Source organism: Bos mutus, chromosome 5, assembly GCF_027580195.1.
Source record: "Bos mutus isolate GX-2022 chromosome 5, NWIPB_WYAK_1.1, whole genome shotgun sequence".
In the NCBI taxonomy this organism is placed as follows: domain Eukaryota; kingdom Metazoa; phylum Chordata; class Mammalia; order Artiodactyla; family Bovidae; genus Bos; species Bos mutus.
The window spans coordinates 50064957-50085274 of NC_091621.1; positions in this window are offsets into that span (position 1 = coordinate 50064957).

A 20318-nucleotide genomic window follows, 5' to 3' on the forward strand; every position below is an offset into this window, starting at 1 on the left:
TAGAAAAACATCAGTGATTTTAAAAAAGGCCATAGATTTTTGATGAAACACAGAGTGTGACTTATGAATCAGAGTAAATTTGATTATGCAAGTTTATTGCTGTAAAGGTGATTTCCAAAAAAGCAAGTGTTATATCAACAAAAATTGTGACAATGTTGGGTTTGTGGTCTCTTGACCTAATAGTAATTTTTTGTATGTTTGAATTCACTTAAATGTTTATAAGACTCCATTTCAAATTTTATAGCCACATGATATATATACTTGAACAATAGCTCTTAATTTATATTCAGATTTAATTATAGGAAAAATTATGTTCTAACATTGTCTGATAATAAGAAAAGTCAAATTAACTCAGCACTTCTGGTTTAGAGATAATTTTGTGATAAAACCATGTTTTTTTTTTTTTTTGCTATATCTTACTATAATCCTTTAAGGAGTTTTCAGAATGGATAGGAGTAATGCGAAGTTACCCCAAACAGAAGATAATTTACAAAGTTATCTTGGTAGCTTGATTTATGAGTAGCAAGTCCTTTTTCCTATAGCACAGGGGAAAAAATGAACATACTTGAAACTTTTATAATAAAACTTCATTTTTGTTATTGCTACTAGATTTAAAATTTCCAAGAGATATACTACAGTTTAAAATTTTAATACCAGTAAAAAGTTCACATTTTATGCTTTTTACTCCTGGGTTCAGTTTTGGGAAATGGTAGCTGTTGCCAAATGACATGGGAGAGAGGAAAGCTCTGTGCTAGAAGTGACAGAGTAGGGCATGATCCTTTCTGTATGTTTGCTATTGCTTTATTGGTACTGGGGAACAAGGTATCCCTGTCTCTGGGCCTTAGTAATCGCATCATCAAAAATGAATAGAATAAACTACAAGATGTCAAATCGTTCTGCTCAGTTCTAACCTTTGGTCGCTTAGTGTTCTCTAAAGTCATAAACTGGGGGTTTTGCGGTTTTGATGACACAGATATCTGAAGGCTCTGTCTTACTTGTCATCTGGTATTAAAGAAAAGAGCCAGCTCAGCAAACCTGTTTTGTCTTCCCTCACAGTCTGAGCTGGGAGAGGGAATGACCTACCCAAGCTAAACAGGGTCATTACTCTCCTGGTGAGGCAACTTAACAACCAGCTTTTCTGTTTCCTGGTTGACATACCCAGGAATTATCATCATTATATGCTTCATGTATTGCTTAACTGATGCACTGTATTATATTTGGAGTATTTTGCAATGCTCCCTTTCTCTTGGTGGTTTTAAACCATAGAACCACTATGAAAAATCAACTCTCTCTCATATATACATATATATAATTGGCTTTGAAGATCTATCTAATTATAATCATTCACGTTGGACTAGGGCAATTCAGAACAAAGAATAGTTCATTGTATTCATGGTCATGAAATTGTGAATCGTTTACATTTTTCATTAGGTTACAAAAATATTATATATAAAATCCTTTTAGAAATCCCTATGTTCCAACCCAATATCCAGGACTCTTTGCCCTATATCACAAATTTAAAAAATATTTGCCGAGTACAAAAGTAAATACAAAATATTTAGTATGACTCCTCAGATTACCAGAAAACCTTTGCAGATTCAGACACCATGGCACATAAATCTAACTGCTTCTACTCCTAGTTTTAAATGGGTTTCACAGGGACTAAACACCGAGGTGTCTGAATTACACATAGATGCTCAGCTTCCAGAAAGTGACTTGAATGATTAAATGGTAAATCTAGCTTGGCACATACAGCTTTTAAAAAACTTTCCACATTTTAGAGGTGGACAGTATTGCTTGACAATAGGAAGTAATAATTGGTAATGTACACCAACATTCAAATTCAGGAATATTAGTGTGCATGTGTCGCGGGAGTGCTGTTAAACTGGAATTGATCTTGGGATAAAAGGTTCATGACACAAAGGCTCTTCAGTAAGATAACCTGTACTTTCAAACTGAAAGTTGTACATGAAGAATTTATGGTCCTAGCAGGCACTCAAGGAAAACTTATGAAGCTGAGTTAAAGTGTTCATGGCCAGCTAACCCTGGGGGAAATGGGAATATACTTTAGCATACTTTAAAGAAAGTGTCAAAAATCTCTTAAATTTCAAGCCATTTTAAGAGAGTTTTTCAAGCTTTAGAGGTTTAGGGTTAAGCAAATTCTTTTAATGTTTTTGAATTATTAACTGAATCCCTAGAAATAAGTGGTGTATTAATCTTTTGCTTTCAATAGGGATATATCTAAAATTCTGTATGTCTATGTATATTTATATCTGTCATCTTTGCATCTTTCAAAGATGGCCATGAGTAGATTTGAGGCAAGGACAAGGGAGAAAGAGAAGAGAAGAGGAGCAGTAACAGGAGGAAGTGGAAAGGAGACAAGGAGGAAGAAAGAGTGTTAGGCAAGAACTTCTGCCTATATGCTCAGTCGTGTGTCTGACTCTTTGTGACCCCTGCAGCAAGAATACTGGAATGGGTTGCCATTTCCTCCTCCAGGGGATCTTCCCAACCCCAGGGGTTGAACCTGGGTCTCCTGCAGCCCCAGCATTGGCAGGCAGATTCTTTACCACTTGAGCCAACTGAGTAGTCCATGCAAGAACTTAGCCAATTTTTATAAACAGTTTTTTGTCTTGAATAAGTTTTTTTTAATTTCTTTATGAGATGATACTGTTAAAAAATTATATTATGATGAGATCTGACTCAGCTTTCTTTCTTTTAAAGTAATATTAGCGGGTTTATTTATTCACTAATTTTCCTTCCCCGAAAGGAAATCCTCATCTAGTTGCGAGGCATCTGTTGTTAGCGTTCCTCTCTAGCTAAAGTGGAATCTTCCTGGACGTCCAGTAGTGAGCTACAAGGCAAGCTGGCTTCCCCGTCTCTCCAGTCAGCGAATGCAGAAATTAGACCAGTGGCTCCAGCAGTTGAGAATTCCACTTTCTCCCTTGTGACTTCCGCTGTGCTTTTTGATGCCGGGCACTTGGATAAAAATGGCCCACCCAAATAGGAATGATTATCTTTTCACTAGGCGTATAGCTCTAAATTTGAGTTGAATTATATACAGTTTTTGTGAAGGAGAGTTTATCAGTAGTCTTCTTCTGGGTAATGTTGCACTTAGCAAACCCTCAAGTATCCCGCGCCTTACAGGAATAAAAGCTAACGCGTCGGTCATGTCACACGTGGGCGGTAGGTCAGTTAGGGCTCTGTTCCTCATCTTCTTCGCCTCGACATCCAGGTTGGTAGAGCTTCATTGAGGACATGGTGGGCCTTGTATCCGAGGGAAAAGAGAGAGGTGGTGGAACCTCACAGCAGCTCTCAAAGCTTCTCTGTAGGTCACTGCCACTGCTGTGTCATTTGCCAGAGAAAAACCACATGACTGAGATTTGTAGGAATGTAAAATCCTCCCATGTGGAAACCAGTGACTATTTAAAAAAATAATAAAAACCTACCAGAGAGAGTATGAGACACAACTATTTAAAGTTTTGTTCTCCATATGACCCAGCAATTCCACTCCTGGGCATAAATCCAGAGGAAACTAATTTGAAAAGATACCATTCACCACAATGTTCGCAGCAGCATTATTTACAATAGCCAAAAATGGAAAAACCTAAATGTCCAGCAACAGTTGGATGCATAAAGAAGGTGTGGCATAGGTGTGTGATGGACTACTTACTACTCAGCCATAAAAAGAGTGAAATAAAGCCATTTGCAGCAACATGGATATTCCTAGAAATTATATACTAAATGAAGGAAGTCAGATAGAGAAAGACAAGTTTTATTATATGATGTCACTTATGTGTGGAATCTAAAAAAATGATACAAAGGAACTTATTTACAAAACAGAAATAGACTCATAGAAAACAAGCTTACAGTTGTCAGAGGGGAAACCGGGATGGAAGCAGGGGAAGGTCCTACCATCTAGCACAAAGAACTGTATTCAAAGCTTATAATAAATTATAATGAAAAGGAATCTGAAAAAGAATATATATGTATGGATATACTTATAAGGAATATAAGAATACATTTATATATTATTCTTTATATATACAATCTTTTTATATTCTATATATATATATACATTTACAAATATGTATTTAACTGAATCACTTTACTGTATACCAGAAACTAACACAAGATGATAAATCAATTATATTTTCAGTATTTTATATATATGTATATATATATATTCAGTATTTTATATATACACACACACATATATATATAATAAAGTCAAGTCTTATTCTCTGCTTGGAAACTAAAACGGCATCCCAATCTTTGCCTTGCCACCTTTCTCATAATTTATGGCTTTACCCTTGTGATAACAACACAGAAAAGCTGGAAAGGAAGATTTGGGGGGAAAATCTTTTGTTGGCATTCATGCTACAAGTATATTTCAATAAAGGAGTGTCATAAAGAGGCCTTCAAACTGTCTCCCTCAGGAAATCTTCCTGGATTAATCCAACAATCTCTTACTTACCAGTTCCTTGTATTGATGGAGTAAGAGCAATGGGAGTGCCCTTACTCCATTAATGAGCCCTTCCCTTTATGGTAAATATAAAATAATGATAGACACATGTTTTACTGCCTGTTTATTCTATTGGATTAGATGTTATCTAAGAGAAGAGATTGCTGTACAGCACAGTAAAGTCATTGCCTAACTGTGAAGTTCCTTAAAATCATACCATTCACTAACTTGGTTATTCTATTCACTTCTCAGAATGAGAAAATAATTTGATTTTAAGACCCTTCATCACTTTGCTCTTTCTTTCTCAAGATATAGTGTAAACACCATAGGCAACAGTAGTTCATTTACTCATCCTCATTCATCCAGTATTCAGTAAATAATGAATGCCCATTATAGTCCATGTGCTAAGCCAAGTGCTGAGTTGTGGCACCAGGAGCTTACAGTTTGTACCCTCATGGACCTTCCTTTTGAGTGGTAATGACACAGACAAATCAAATAGTCACACATACTTATAAATGATGATGATCACTAGGAGGAAAATTTACAGGGTGCTCTAAGAACATATGGGAGACATGACTTACTCGATGTGTCTATGAAGGCTTCTCTGAGGAAATGAAAGTTGAGCTGAGATCTGGAGGAAGAATGGAAGGTAACTATATATATACAGAATGAAAGGAAAGCAACTTACAGATGCTGTAGAGGCAAGTGCAAAGGCCTGAGGTGGGAGGGAAGGAAAGAAAGGCCAGTTGGAGGGAGTGAAAAATGAAACAGCACACCATGTTAAGGGGTTACGTCTTTATCCTCTGAAAGGTCTTTAGGAGGGAGTGACATCAAAAAATTAGAATTTTTAGATATCACTCTGGTTGGCATGTAAAATGGATTGGAGAGTGGCAAATGGATGGCAGGATACCAACATAAACTCTTTTGCAGTAGTAGAGAGAAAAATTTCTGCTCAGCACAAAACTGGCATCTAAAAGTTGGATGACACATTGCTGATATTCTGGATCTCTTAGTTATAGCATTTACATTTAAAAACTCAATCCAGCAAGAAAAATAATCTAAGTTTGTCCATGGTTCATGATTTACAACACTGTTCAAAATATAACTCAAGCCAAATATACCAGTTACACCAAGAGTATAGGTTTATGGCCCTCTAATTACTTCAGTGATGGGCTATTTAGGACGTCCATGAAGCTCTTGAAGTTCTGTGAGAATGGTGTGTGTTTATTATACTTATATGTTATTCCAGGGAGAGAGTCCATAAATTTTATCAGATTCACAATCTCCCAAGCAGTTAAAAACCACTGGTTTGCATTATCACTTGACCAACCCATAGTTACTCTGTCACCAGGATGCAGGTGTGGGTCACATGTCTTGAAATAATGAGAAAAAGTCTACTGACTGTTGAAGATTTGAGCTCCTCTTTTTTAGTGCAAAGTGATTGCAGGTAAGTTAGAGATTATTTCCTAGTCCCTGGCATCTTTGGAAGGGTTAGGGGGGTTACGACTACTTCTCACCAATAAAATGTATGTAGACATTTTGATGGCCATTTATGTGTAGAGTTGAATACGTATCTTATAAGCCTTTTCCATAATTGTCTCACCTTCTCTGGTGACTTTAAGAGCCACATTTTGAAACTGGAAGCATCACATGATGAAGGAATCCTTGATTATTGAGTCATGGAGGCAGCCGGGAGAGCTGTCCAGCTATTAACACCTGCACTGGATTTTGGTGATTAAGAAATAAATTTTATTATCATATGCAATTGAGATTTAGGGTTGTTTGTTACACCAGTTAATCTACTCTGGCATACAAAAACAATATCTCATGTAGGAAGATACACAAAAATGGTTTTGTTGGCTGGGGACAATTCCTTTTTGGATTTCTTCCCGGAACCAAGAAATACTGCTGCCTTGCAGGTCATGGTTTCTTGGTGTCATTTGGCCATGTGTAGGTTACTCTGAGCTCAGATTTCTTGCAAATCTAATCCTTGGTTGCATGAGAAGATGATTACCATAGAGAACTATTAATAATGAAAATGTCTTTTAACCACATGAGAAAAATTAATTAAGGTAAAAGAGAGACATGTTTTAAGTGGGTAGAGATAGTCATTTACTGATTCATTTAAGAAATATTTGTACCCAGAATCCTGTTTTAGTCAAATATGGTAAGATAACAGACACAGATACAACTGTTTTTGAAAGGGGTATTTTGCTTATAGTTCCCAAGAAGAAAAGATACACCAAGCCATGCAGGACCACTGGAGAAGCAGCAGGTTTAGTCAGGAGGCAGAAGGAGTGAGGGGTGACTCTCAGGTGACTGAGGGCAGGGGGTAGTGTCCCAGATTGCAGGTGCCTGATTAAAGGAGCTGGGTGGGAGTATTGACTCAGCATGGATTGGTTTGCTTATGAAAGGTATGCTTACAAGCACATTGTTTAATATCTCTAGGAATTAGCTAATCCTGGAATGGGTAGGTCCTCCTCAGTCCACAAGGCCCCTGATACCAAATTATCATGAAATATAGAAAATTAAAAAAAAAACATGATTAATATATAATGTTGTTGTTTAGTCACTAAGTCGTGTGTGTACAACCCCATGGACTGTAGCCTGCCAGGCTCCTCTGTCTATGGGAATTCCCAGGGAAGAATACTGGAGTAGGTTGCCATTTCCTTCTCCAGGGGATCTTCTTGACACAGGAACTGCATCTCCTTCATTGCAGGAAGATTCTCTACCACTGAGCCACCAGATAAGCCCAATATATAATGTACCAGACATATTTTTAAAAATTAGTCACCAGGGTCTATGTAAATCAAATTAACTAAATAATTCCATAGATTACTAGCATTCAATAGACATGTTTAGCGTCTCATTACTCTACACCACAGAAGTCATTTTGACCACTGCACATTTCTACCAAAATTATTCACTTAAGTATATATCCAGTTGTTCAAAATTACAATGAAGCCATAGGTATTTATTGAAATTATTGAAAGGAGGGTCTTACAGAATTGTCTAAGGACTTCAGGGTTCAAATTAGAGTTTATGCTGAAGCATGAACTCAAAAAGTTTGTAGTCAACATTAGTTCTGGAAGAGAAATGCAATCCCCCTTAATAAATGCCTCTAGTTCCCCAACCTCCAAGCCCCCACAAAAACAGTGCTTTAGGATATAGTCCATACTTAAAACTTTCTACCAACTCCCCATTGCTTATTACCAACATTTTCAAACTTTAATCATTTATAAGCCACCTTCTTAATTTTTGCTGTATCTATATAATACTGTCTCTTGTATTTCCCTAACTTTTGCTATAGACTAACTCACCATGGTTCTGTGTTCACTTTATCTTTAAACAATTTTTGTATCTATATCATTTTGGATTTAAGCTGCTAGTTACATATTTTTCTAACTTGTACAAAAATAAATACAAACTACTAAAAATCGTAAAAAAATTTTTTTATTGAAGTATAGTTGATTTACAATGTTGAGTTAGTTTCAGGTGTACAGCAAGTGATTCAGTTATACATACATACATTTTTTTCAGATCTTTTCCCTTACGTGTTATTACAAAATATTGAGTATAGTTTCCTGTCCTTGTTGGTGATCTATTTATATGGATTAGGCTTCCCTGGTAGCTCAGCTGGTAAAGAATCTGCCTGCAGTGCAGGAGACCTCGATTCGATTCCCGGGTTGGGTAGATCCTCTAGAAAAGGGATAGGCTACCCACTCCAGTATTATAGGGCTTCCCTGGTGTCTCAGACAGTAAAGAATCTGCCCGTAATGCAGGAGACCTGGGTTAAATCCCTGGGTTGGGAAGCTCCCCCGGAGGAGGGCATGGCCACCCACTCCAGTATTCTTGCCTAGAGAATCCCCATGGACAGAGGAACCTGTCGGGCTGCAGTCCATGGGCTTGCAAAGAGTCGGACACGACTGAGTGACTAAGCACAGCACATTATCACTCAGTATGTATAGTAGTGTGTATATCAAATTCCTATTTTATCCCTTCTGCCACTCCTTTCCCCTTTGGTAACCGTAAGTTCATTTTCTATGTCTGTGGGTCTATTTCTGAACATAAGTTCATTTGTATCATTTTTTAAAGAAGTCCACATGTAAGTAGTATCATTTGATATTTGTCTTTCTCTGTCTAGCGTATTTCACTTAGTATGGTAATCTCTAGGTCTATCCATGTTACTGCAAATGGCATTATTTCAATCTTTTTTATGGCTGAGTAATAGTCCATAACATATCTATACCACACCTTTATCCATTCATTGGTTGATGGATGCTTAGGTTGCTTCCATGTCTTGGCTGTTGTAAACAGTGCTGCTGTGAACACTGGGGTGCATGTATCTTTTTGAATTATGGTTTTCTCCAGATCTACGCCCAGGAATGGGATTGCAGGATCATATGGCAGTTCTGTTTTCAGTTTTAAAAACTTTGTTTATTTATGGCTGTGTTTGGGCTTTGTTGCTGTGTTTGGGCTTTGTTGCTGCATGTGGGCTTTCTCCCGTGTGGGCTTTCTCCCGTGCGGGCTTTCTCCCGCGCGGGCTTTCTCTCGTTGTGGCGAGCAGGGCTACTCTCCAGTTGCGATGCACAGGCTTCTCATGTGGTGGCTTCTCTTGTTGTGGAACACAGGCTCCAGGGCATGTGGGTTTCAGTATTTGCAGCATATGGGCTCAGTAGTCGCATCTCCTGGGTTCTAGAATGTGGGCTCAGTAGTTGTGAGGCACAGGCTTAGCTGCCCTGTGGCAGGTGGGATCCTTCCAGACCAGGGATCGAATCCTCATTGGTAAGTAGATTTCCAACCACTGGACCACCAGGGAAGTCCTAGTTTGTTTTTTTTTTTTAAGAAATCTGCTAAACATCTTTAAAATATTATTTGTAAACCATGAAACAGCACATTGATAACTACCAGTGGGGCCCATGCCATCCTGTGGGAAATCCCAGCTGGGAGGATGATATTAGTCCCCTAAGGGTACTTTTAAAGGCTCTTCATCAATGGAGGCCCCAACTCCCTCTTTTCTATCTTCCTCTTCAGTTGTCTGGGCATCAGTCATGAGTACTGACCTTAACTCCCTCAATATGCTATGCTTTAGGGCTTGCCAGTGGGCACTAGTGGTAAGGAACCCACTTGCTGATGCAGGAAACATGTAAGAGTCACAGGTTTGATCCCTGGTGTGGAAGATCCCCTGGAGGAGGGCATGGCAACCCACTCCAGTTTCTTGCCTGGAGAATCCCAAGCGCAGTGGAGCCTGGCGGGCTACAGTCCATGGGATTGCAAAGAGCCAGACACCACTGAAGTGACCTAGCATGCGTGCACTCACACTATGCTTTGTTTTGCCTGCCTGAACAGGTTCTGTACCTTTAACTCTGCCCTTAACAACCCGACAGCCCCTTAGCCTGCCTCTAAAAATACCCTACATCTCAGTGCAAAGGCTTCTCCCTAGACTCTTCCTCCTACCCTAGCCCCAAACCTGTGTTTCTTCCAATTCCTGCTTTGCTATTGCTGCTTTTTTCCTTCCTACTTGGTCCCATTAGGGTCATGTGTGGTTATTATTTCCCACTGGGTTTAATTCTACCTTTATTCCTAGATTCTGCCCTTGGGGGCTTCTTGGTTTTAAACTCTGAAGTCCAATCCTATCTCATTTCACTCTAGTTTTCATGCTAAGTTCCTAGAACCCAAATCAGAGTCCACCATTGCAGACTTCCCACCTTACCCAAGGGGAAAACAAGACTTTCCCACGACTATTCCTTCTGCTTGGAATACTCTTTCTCTCCTTGGTCTTCTGGTATGCTCCTGCTGCTGCTGCTAAGTCTCTTCAGTCGTGTCCGACTCTGTGCGACCCCATAGATGGCAGCCCACCAGGCTTCCCCGTCCCTGGGATTCTCCAGGCAAGAACACTGGAGTGGGTTGCCATTTCCTTCTCCAATGCATGAAAGTGAAAAGTGAAAGTGAAGTCGCTCAGTCATGTCGGACTCTGTGCGACCCCACAGACGGCAGCCCACCTAGTTAGCTCCAAAAACTCAGTTCTAATATCATCACTTCCTGGGTGCCTTCGGTTCCCTCTGTGTTCTCTTGTCTCATAAAACTTACCGTAATTACTATAGATATTGGTCTGATATGTCTCTCCTGCTTGTTTGAGGACATAGAAGGCAGGGGATATATTTTAGTTATCTTGGTTTCCCCAGCAGTTAACACAAGGCACAATACCTAGACAGTGCTTTTAAATGATATTTATTGAATGCATGGATAACTTAATAAGCTGGAAATATTAACTAATATGCACTTTGTCATAGAGTTTTGAGATTTAGTTCATAAATATGACATAAGAATGGGGAGAGAAGTGTGTTACTACACTAAAAATCATTGAGGAATAATTGTCTTTGAGCTCCTCCTTCCCCCCATTGCCTACTCCTCACACTCCTATCTCCCATTCATACCTCGACTGACTCCTGGGCACAGGAGACCCATGGGATTGGGAGAACTTTTAACTTACAGGATGGGACAGGACTCCACCTGTGACCCAGCGGTGAAAAGTCTCGATCACACCTGATCCCCAGAAATCCACCAAACTAAGTCTTGTGAAGAATTTGGTTAGGGCTAAATACTAGGAAAAACACTGGATATTTACATAGTACATTTCCCCCTCATTTAAGCTAAAAAAAAAAAAATTGAAAAGAGGGGAAAAAGCCAAAATTAAATAAGCCAGCTGGTTTAACTTCTCTTTTTACATATTTTCCACTGCAATCCTCTCTTAGTCATAAGGTCTTTCTCAGCCATTTTACTGCTTTTCATTCGGCTGAAATTTTTCCATTTTTTTCTAGGTTGAAAAAATGAAGAATGAAAGGCTGAGTGGATTGTGACTTTATTCTCTCTGTCTCCTGTATCTTACCCCCCACCGCCCCACCCCCCCACACTATCCAACTGTGTTTGGTTAAAACCAGTTTCTGATAACAGCTACCCAGAAACAGTATCTCTGCTCTTTTTAAGAAACAAAGCCCATCTTTCTTGAGGTGCAGAAAATATTAGCTGTTACTCCCCACACGCCCTGCCTGCCAGTGTCACAGCCTCCCTCCCCCGCATCCACTGCAGGCAGGCTTCCGAAGGAGCAAGAAGAACAGCTGCTGCGCCACAATAGTTCCTTACAGAGCCGGTAAATAGACAAGGCCCCATTTTCTTGACCTTTGCCACCTCTGCTCCATCCTCAGAATGAGTGTTTTGAGTCTGGGCTGTGAGGGGGAAGGGAAGGAGGATAAGCGAGGCTACTTTTTCACTTTGCCTTTCTCTGTCCTTAAAAATAAGAGAAGTGTTCATTGGGAAATTTTGCTTAGTAATTTTGTCCCCAGTCTTAAAAACAACCAAACACACACACACACAAAAAAACGATGTCGTGTGACGTGTGCATGTGTGTATCTGTTTCACAATCCCATCTTAAGAGGAGTTGCTTCATAAAAGAGGCCTCTCTTTCTTTAGGAGGCTGTGCGATTTGCTCAGTGGAGGAGAAGCTCACTGGCATTGTTCAAGCAGGTCACTGCACTTGGACAAGCTGGCCAGTGAGGGGGGACTCTGAACACGGGTAGCAGCTCGGCGTTTCCAAGTGGGTAAAAATAATGTTAGCTCCTTCAGAGAAGCAAGTGGGAATCCATATGCTCTTTCAGCTCTCAGGCAAGGACCACCCAATAGCGCCTTTCACCATGCAATAAAGAAGCATTTCTTCCTATAGGAGCGTTTCTTCTTAGCAGGTTGGGAGCGTTGTATCTGCACAGAGTTCCAATGTGACCCTGGCTTGGTGGCTGTGAACTGCATTTGGAAGCACCAGTCACCCCAATCCACTGCCATACAAGCTTCCAGCAGAGCAGCCCCATGTGATAGATCTTTTCTTTTTGTGAAAAAGTCAGAGAGCAAGAAGTAAATCAAAGCTTCGAGCCTTGCCTGCTAGGCTGTCCCTGCGTACGGAGCTCAAAGGTGATGCTGCTCGCTCTCACCCCCTCACTAACAAAAGACTCCCTAATCCTGATTCCCTTACACAAAAAACGTGTAAAACCAGCCTGGGGACTGGAAATAAAATGAATACTGCAGGAGCAGCTGGCACATTAATACCCCCCAAAACACTAGCTGGCACCTCACCCTGAAACCCAATCATTCTGTCTCGGTAGGGACTGGGGAGGGGTTTAGTTTTGCTATAATACAATGAAGTATATTTTTAACAAATAAACACAATTTTGGCAGAGTAAAGACTCTGATGCTGGGAAAGATTGAGGGCAGGAGGAGAAGGGGACGACAGAGGATGAGATGGCTGGATGGCATCACTGACTCGATGGACGTGAGTTTGAGTGAACTCCGGGAGTTGGTGATGGACAGGGAGGCCTGGCATGCTGCGGTTCATGGGGTCGCAAAGAGTGGGACACGACTGAGCGACTGGACTGAACTGAACTGAGGCATCATTAGCTGGTAGATGCTTTATACGTTTGCTGTAACTCTCTGTACTCCTTCCATCCTCAGTACCACTCCGCCTCCACACACACCCAGAAGAAATAGCTGAGGAAAGAAGTAATTGCCCACAAATGTGGTAAATCAGAAAAGAATGGCTGTGCCCCAACTTTACAATCAAATATTACTTCCCCTTCTGATGAGCCACTGCCTGAACAACCCTCAGTAATTTTATTTTCATTTCCTGAAGGCTTGAGTCTTGCCTTATAGCTAGCAAGTTTTGTATTTGGTCACCATTTTCTGAGCTCTGTCTCTTGTCAGCTTTGCATTTTCTCAAAGTAAACCCAGCCCAAACTTCTGGGAAATCTAAGTACCGCGTCTTCAAGGTGGGTTGGATAAAGAGTTGTGTTTAGAGAGCTATGTAGTTTTCTTTGCATTAGCGTCAATGTCTGCTGATTCTTTGGGCCAGAGGATGAACAAGGTTGAGGAACACAGCTTTTGCTAGTTCCTCAGCCACATCCCATGCTGGGAATTCACAGCTGCTGTGTGGTGGCTTGGGGGAGATTTATTGGGAAAGAGTAAGTTTTAGTTAATTCCAACTGCTCAGCAGAGTCACATGTGGCTCTCACCCAAGAGTCCAGACCCTCTCTTTAAGGGAGGGATAACCGTGAGGGAAAAGTGAGAGGAAAATGCCGAAAGCAGACAAAAAGAGTGATGGAAGAGAAATAACATTCACTTGGGATTCAGGCTGCAAACAGGGAAAATTGTAGAGAAAGAAACCCTTCTCTTTTTCTGAATGCTGCTCCCAGCTCCCCATGGCTCCAAGCCTCTTGTAATTGAGGTCTGAATTGGAGAGCTTCCTAAGGCTGCTGAGTGTGATCACACTTAATTTCAAGTAGCAAAGTCCATTTCAACCCATATTCTCACACTGACAGGGTGAATCTGAATAATAGCTGTATTGAGGCTGGTTTTTGAATGACTTGCGTGGCCAATATGAATGTTACTTTTTTAGAAGAGAATGTGTTTAATAGTTCAGAAACATCGTTTTGCTGACCCCAGAATCATCTCAGGAATTCCGTCCAGTACAGCTCTTTGAAGCGCTAGTTCAAAACAATGATTGTCTCCCAGTGCTCCCTCCAAGGTCTAGCTCAAATCTGTCTCTACTGGGATGTTTCACCCTGGCCCAGCCTGTCCAAGTCTGTCTTCTTTTCAGTTCCCCGATACCTTGGTCTCAGAGGCTAACTTGATTATCTTTATCGTCCTAGCATCTGACCAATCCTTCTCTGCGTTTTGTTGGTTCTGTCTCCTCTTTCAGATCTCTGCACTGGAGCAATTTCCCAAGGCTTGGTTTCTGGCTATGTTACCGGATGCTCATGCCCAATGAAGCCTGACTCTCCAGGGGCCCAGGATGGCAGAGAAGTTCCAGGTTTCATGTCAAGACAGAGACAGAACAGCTTCTAGAGGAAAACAAGAGGCCATCTCCTCTCAGACTTACGTACAAGCTTCTCAGTGGACTTGTCAGATCTCATTGCCTAAATTTGTGTCCCATGCACATTCCTAACAACAATAATGGCCACTATTGGCTTCAGCTAATGGGGATCCACCTTCTGGATATGGGTACAAGTTAATGAAGCTTACAGCTGAGAGGATGTGGGATGATAAGGGAACCGATTAGAATTCAGTTAGGAAGGTCAAGGTGGGGAATAGTGGTTGGGAACCCACTGTGCCAACTACACTGCTTTTCTTCATTGTTCTTGGAGACTCACAGACTCAAGATTTTAATTGCCTCAGTGCAGATGAACCTCATCACCACCTTTGACCAAGACCCCTCTTGATTTCTAGTTACACTTAGTGCGTGCGTGCTAAGTTGCTTCAGTTGTGTCCGACTCTGTGAAACCCCACGAACCATGGCCTGCCAGGCTCCTCTGTCTATGCAATTCTCCAGGCAAGAATACTGGAGTAGGGAGCCATTCCCTTCTCAGGGAATCTGTACTCATAAGTATATTGATCAAGGCATTAGTTATCTATTGTTGCATAACAACTTGCCTCAAAAAACTTAATGGCTGAAAATAATATATATCTCACAATTCTGTGGGCCAATAAACTGGGTGTGGCTTAGCTGGTGATTTTGGCTCAAGATTTTTTTAGTGAGGTTTCCCTCCAATTGGTGGCTGGGACTGAAGTTTCATCTGAAGTCTCAGCTGAGATGAAGGATCTATTTGCAGGCTCACTCGTGGGTGTTGGCATATCTGAGTCCTATGCCACATGTGCCTCTGCACATGAGAGAGTACACCCAAGAGGAAAGCCACGCTTTTAAATACCCTAATTCCAGAAGTGACATTCTGTCATTCCCAATTCATTAGAAGTGAACCAGTAAGCCCATACTCAAAAGGAGGAGATAATATTGATACAAGGGCATGAATAGCAGTGGGCAGGATTCACTGGTGGCCATCTTTGAGCATACCTACCATAGTCGAAGGGGTCTCGCTGGTGGCTTAGTGGTAAAGAACCCACCTGCCAATGCAGGAGATGTAGGTTTGATCCCTGGGTCGGGAAGATCCTCTGAAGAAAGAAATGGCAACTTACTCCAGTATTCTTGCCTGGGAAATCCTACGAACAGAGGACCGGCAGGCTACAGTCCTCGGGGACACGACTTAGTGGCTAAACAACAACCTTAGTCAAGGACTTCTGGTAGACAGGAAGTTAGCTCAAATTATTTTAAGAAAATAGGAAATTTGTGGGAAGAAAATAGAAATATCCTATAAAAACTGAAAAAAGAGGTACAGAAACAAAGGGTCTCAGGAACTGCATATAGTACATCAACCATCCCTTCCCTAACATTTTCTTTACATTAGTTCTAGAACATGGCAGCCTGCTCATTTTTTCTTCTACTCCTTGAGATGGTCATTCTCAGGTTTCTTTACTAATTTTTCACTTTTCCTGATTTTTAAATGTTGAAGTGCCTCAGGGATTAGACTTCAAACCACTTCTCTGCTCTGTCTAAACCAGTGGTCTCCAAACATTTTGGCATCAGGGATTGAATTCATGGAAGACAATTTTTCCATGGACCAGAGGTGGAGTGGAGGGATAGTTTGGGGATGATTCAAGAGCATTAAATTTACTGTGTACTTTATTTCTAATCTAATGCTGCTGCTGATCTGACAGGGGGTAATTGTCTGTGGCCCAGAGGTTGTGGACCCCTGATTTAAAGCCACTCCTTTGGAAATGTCATGTAACCTCATGTTTTAAATGGCATTTTTACATTAAATAATCTCTTCATTATTAAGATAATGCTAGGTGCTATAACAAATTCAGGCTAATGCAGCCTGGTAGACATCTATTCCTAATGGAGAGAAAGTCCAGAGTGGGTGTTCTTTATCAGTTGACAGCTCTCCTCAGGGTGGAGATTTAGGTTCCTTCTTTTTTTTTTTTTTTTATATATTTTAAAATTTTTATTTTTTTAGGCTCCTTCTATTGTGTGGCTCTGCTGTCTTTAACTTACAGCTTTTAAAGTTGTCATATTTGTTAGTAACAGGCTAGAAAAAAGATGAAAGAGTATGAAGGCTCTGGCACAATAGATTCTCATGGACCAGGCCTGGAGTTGTATCTATCATTTATATTTGTATGCATGGCTAGAATTGTCATCTGGTTAGATTAGGTTAAATTGCAGAGGTGGCTGCAAAGGTGAATCCAGATCTGAACCCAGGAAGAAAAACAGATAGGTTTGCAGATGAGTCTGTAACCACGCTCATAAGTTTTTATCTTTTTGCCTGTGGCCACAAACTTTCTTTTAACTCCTACTCAACTTATGTACGTGTCGAATTGCCATCAGCCTGGGTAACATCCTACACACTCTATGACTAGAAAGGAAAAATAATTTATCTTTTGGACTTTCAGTTTCAAATACCTTGGGGGAAGACTCTTCCTGGCCCTGGTGGGTTGCCTGACTACAGTTTCCTATGGCCAGGGAAATGGGCTGTACCGATTGATCTTGCCCTCTCTGTGGCTAAGACCGAAACCAAATGAATTGGAGGGGTCACTGGAAGCATTTCTTTGAGCCATGCAGATGCCACAATTTGTGCCTTCCTTACAAAGTAACTGGTGATAGCAAGCTGGTAGAAGTTGAGGTACATATTGCTAAAGCACAGACTTTAATTCATTAAGTTCATTGGTCTTGTGTGACATCATGTAGCAAACAAGTGTGCGTGCTAAGTTGCTTCAGTCACGTCCAGCTCTTTGCGACCCTATGCACTATAGCCTGCCAGCTTCCTCTGCCCATGGGGTTTTCCCAGCAAGGATACTGGAGTGGGTTGCTGTGCCCTGTAACATTAATTAATAATTAACTAATGAACTCAGTGTTCATTAAGGCCCTGCTGTATACAAGACCCTGTTTGAGATGCATAGAGTACTCTTAGTGGTGAGGAATAGAGCAGGCACTCAGAAACTACACCTGAATCAGTCATGTTCTTGTGACTTGGAGATTCTTTTCCTCCAGGCAGGAAACTGTCCTGTTTGACTTCTCCTGCGCACCAGGACTCAGTCTGATCAGTGCTGTCACTGGAATCTTTGAGGGGTTTCTGTTGGTGGTTCTTAGATTCTACTCCTGGGAGGAGCCACAAAACCTAAGATTTCTGTCGGTGTGGCAGTTGAAAGGTCATGTGTTTCCTGATTCTTTATCAATGAAGATTGCTGAGGAGAATCTTATTTCAAGCCTATTTCCTCCAAGAGTGATGAATAAGCTGCACTTATTTATAAATGTTTGAAGCAGTATCTCCTGTGTCTCAATTTTGCCACCTTCTCCGGCAAAAGGTGATTTGGGATGTGCTGGTAGGTTAGGGCTCTATATCGCAAGCAAGCTGATTGCAAATTGACCCTCCCCCTCGCCCCACTAAGAAGCATTTCAGCTGCAGGACTGAACTGATCAGATGAAGCGCGTTCTCCTTTCCAATGATGCCTTAAACGTGGCTGTCACGGTGGGGTCTTCAGACCAATAGGGTCAGCAGCATCACCTGTAGACTCATTAGAAATGCAGATTCTTGGGTCCTGCCTCATGCTTGCTGCATAAGAAGCTCTGGGATTGAGGTTCAGCAGATTGTTTCAACAAGTCTCTCTGTTCCTTCATCCCCTCACCAGATGACAGGATGTCAGCGAAAGTTTTAGAACCACTGACTTCAGGTTCTGTTCTACAGAAGAGATTTTTCTGATAATGGACAAAATTCCACAGAAGTGATTTTTTTTATCTCTTCTTGGCTCTACATTTCTGATGACATTTTCTCTGAAAATTGCAGTAGTGGTAGACCAGTCAGTGTCCTATATTAAGTACTGACTCTTCCTATATGACAATGAAGAAATACATTTGGGTATTGGGTGTGGATGGTTTACATTTTGCTTGGCTTATTCAGCCTGGTATATATAATATATATCTAAACCAAAGCCAAAAACAACAGTACCCTTTCTGAATAAAGGGAAATGAGAACATTATAATCTGGGATCCTCTGATGACCATTTAAATTTTCCAAATTACATTTGACTATGCATAGATATTCATATAGAGAAAAAAAGAAAAGGATATCACCTCAGATCATTGGAAGCTACTAACATCATGGGGAATGATAGGAAATGCATTCCTTCCAGGACGGCTGCTTTAAAACTGATGAGGAATCTGGATTTTTCACTGTTTTTCAATGCCTTTGTTTCCACGAAACTATTGTTCCCAGCAGAGTTCCCCAAGTGATAGGACTCTAGCACTTGTTCTATTTATGACTGTTTTATAACCAGAAACAGAAAGCTGGTTTGTTGGCCTCTTGTAACGGAGCTAAAGAACTTTAAAAAGTGTCAGGTGCAAAGTTTTAAATTCACTACTCAAGTCATGGTTAATAAGCCATGGTGTCTCAATGATTGCCTTCAGACCATTTCCTATCTCTGCTGCTGCTGCTGCTAAGTCGCTTCAGTCGTGTCCAACTCTGTGCGACCCCATAGACGGCAGCCCACCAGGCTCCCCCGTCCCTGGGATTCTCCAGGCAAGAACACTGGAGTGGTTGCCATGTCCTTCTCCAGTGCATGAAACTGAAAAGTGAAAGTGAAGTCGCCCAGTTGTGTCCGACTCTTTGTGACCCCATGGACTGCCACCTACCAGGCTCCTCCATCCATGGGATTTTCCAGGCAAGAGTACTGGAGTGGAGTGCCATTGCCTTCTCGTCTCCTATCTCTAGCAGCAAATATTAGTGGTGGGACTGATCCAGTGGGTTGCTGAATTACAATGTAGGTTGAATCGATAACTTCATCAAATCTCTCAGGTGAATGTCATCAATAAAATTTATTGAGATAGTCTACATTTTTGGTACTAAGTTTTCAAACTATGATGTGTATTTCACATCCCCATCACAGCTCAGTTCAGGTAAGCCACGTTCAAATGCTCAGGAGCCATGCGTGGCTAATGACTGCCACATTGGACAGCTCACGTATGGGCTGTTGGGCTGAGCAGGCCAGTTAGCATTCTAGCAGTGAGACGATTTGATTGGAGTAAGGAGAGCACAAAGACCTCCTTACTCGAGTAAGTGAATGAGTAGGAGACACATTCCAAGGGTTCCTACTCTTCCTTTCCACCAGCTCTACTTTAATCTGCTCCTAAGGGTTCTTCTTAGGGATGGTTTTGGTCAGTTCCCCCTGCAGAATATTACGAACCTCTGTCCATAGTTCTTCAGGCACTCTGTTTACCAGGTTTAATCCCTTGAATCTGTTCGTCACCTCCACTGTATAATCACAGGGGATTTGATTTAGGTCGTACCTTGACAGGCCTAGTGGTTTTTCCTGCTTTACTTTAAGCCTTGTTATGGCACCCCAGGCTAAGATAATAAGGAAAGAAATACTCTACTAATGCCTACCTCAGCTGTAGTTGTGAAAGATAATGGACAAAGAAGAACTGGAGTAACTGGTGTTGGGGTCCCAAAGGACAATGGACAAGGGAAACTCTCCCAGGGATTAGGACTAAGGGCTGTCAACTGGGTCAGCAGTCAACCTCCCCTGGCCATACTCCTGTCATGGGTGTGCTGTTCTGCCCCTTGGAATTTGCTTGTTGCTGCTGCTGCTGCTAAGTCGCTTCAGTCGTGTTGCTGGGGGACTGTAATTTCCTTTTTGTTCTTCCCCCAGAATTCTTGACTGCAGTTTCCCTGTTGCCTTCACTAACATTTTCTATTTGGTTTAATGGGGGTAATAACTTGTCTTTTAGTCTTGTAGCAGCCACATGTGAACCCAACAGACAGGAAAGCACACAGAGACTCTAGGCTTTGAGCACGATGTAGCAAACAGATGAACCTTGTTCCATGCATGAGAATGGACACATAGACGTGTTTAGGTGGCCACTTCCCAATAGCCTTTCCTCTCTTCTTAGTAATGGAACCCTGGGCCATGGCCAAGTTCAATTGTATAA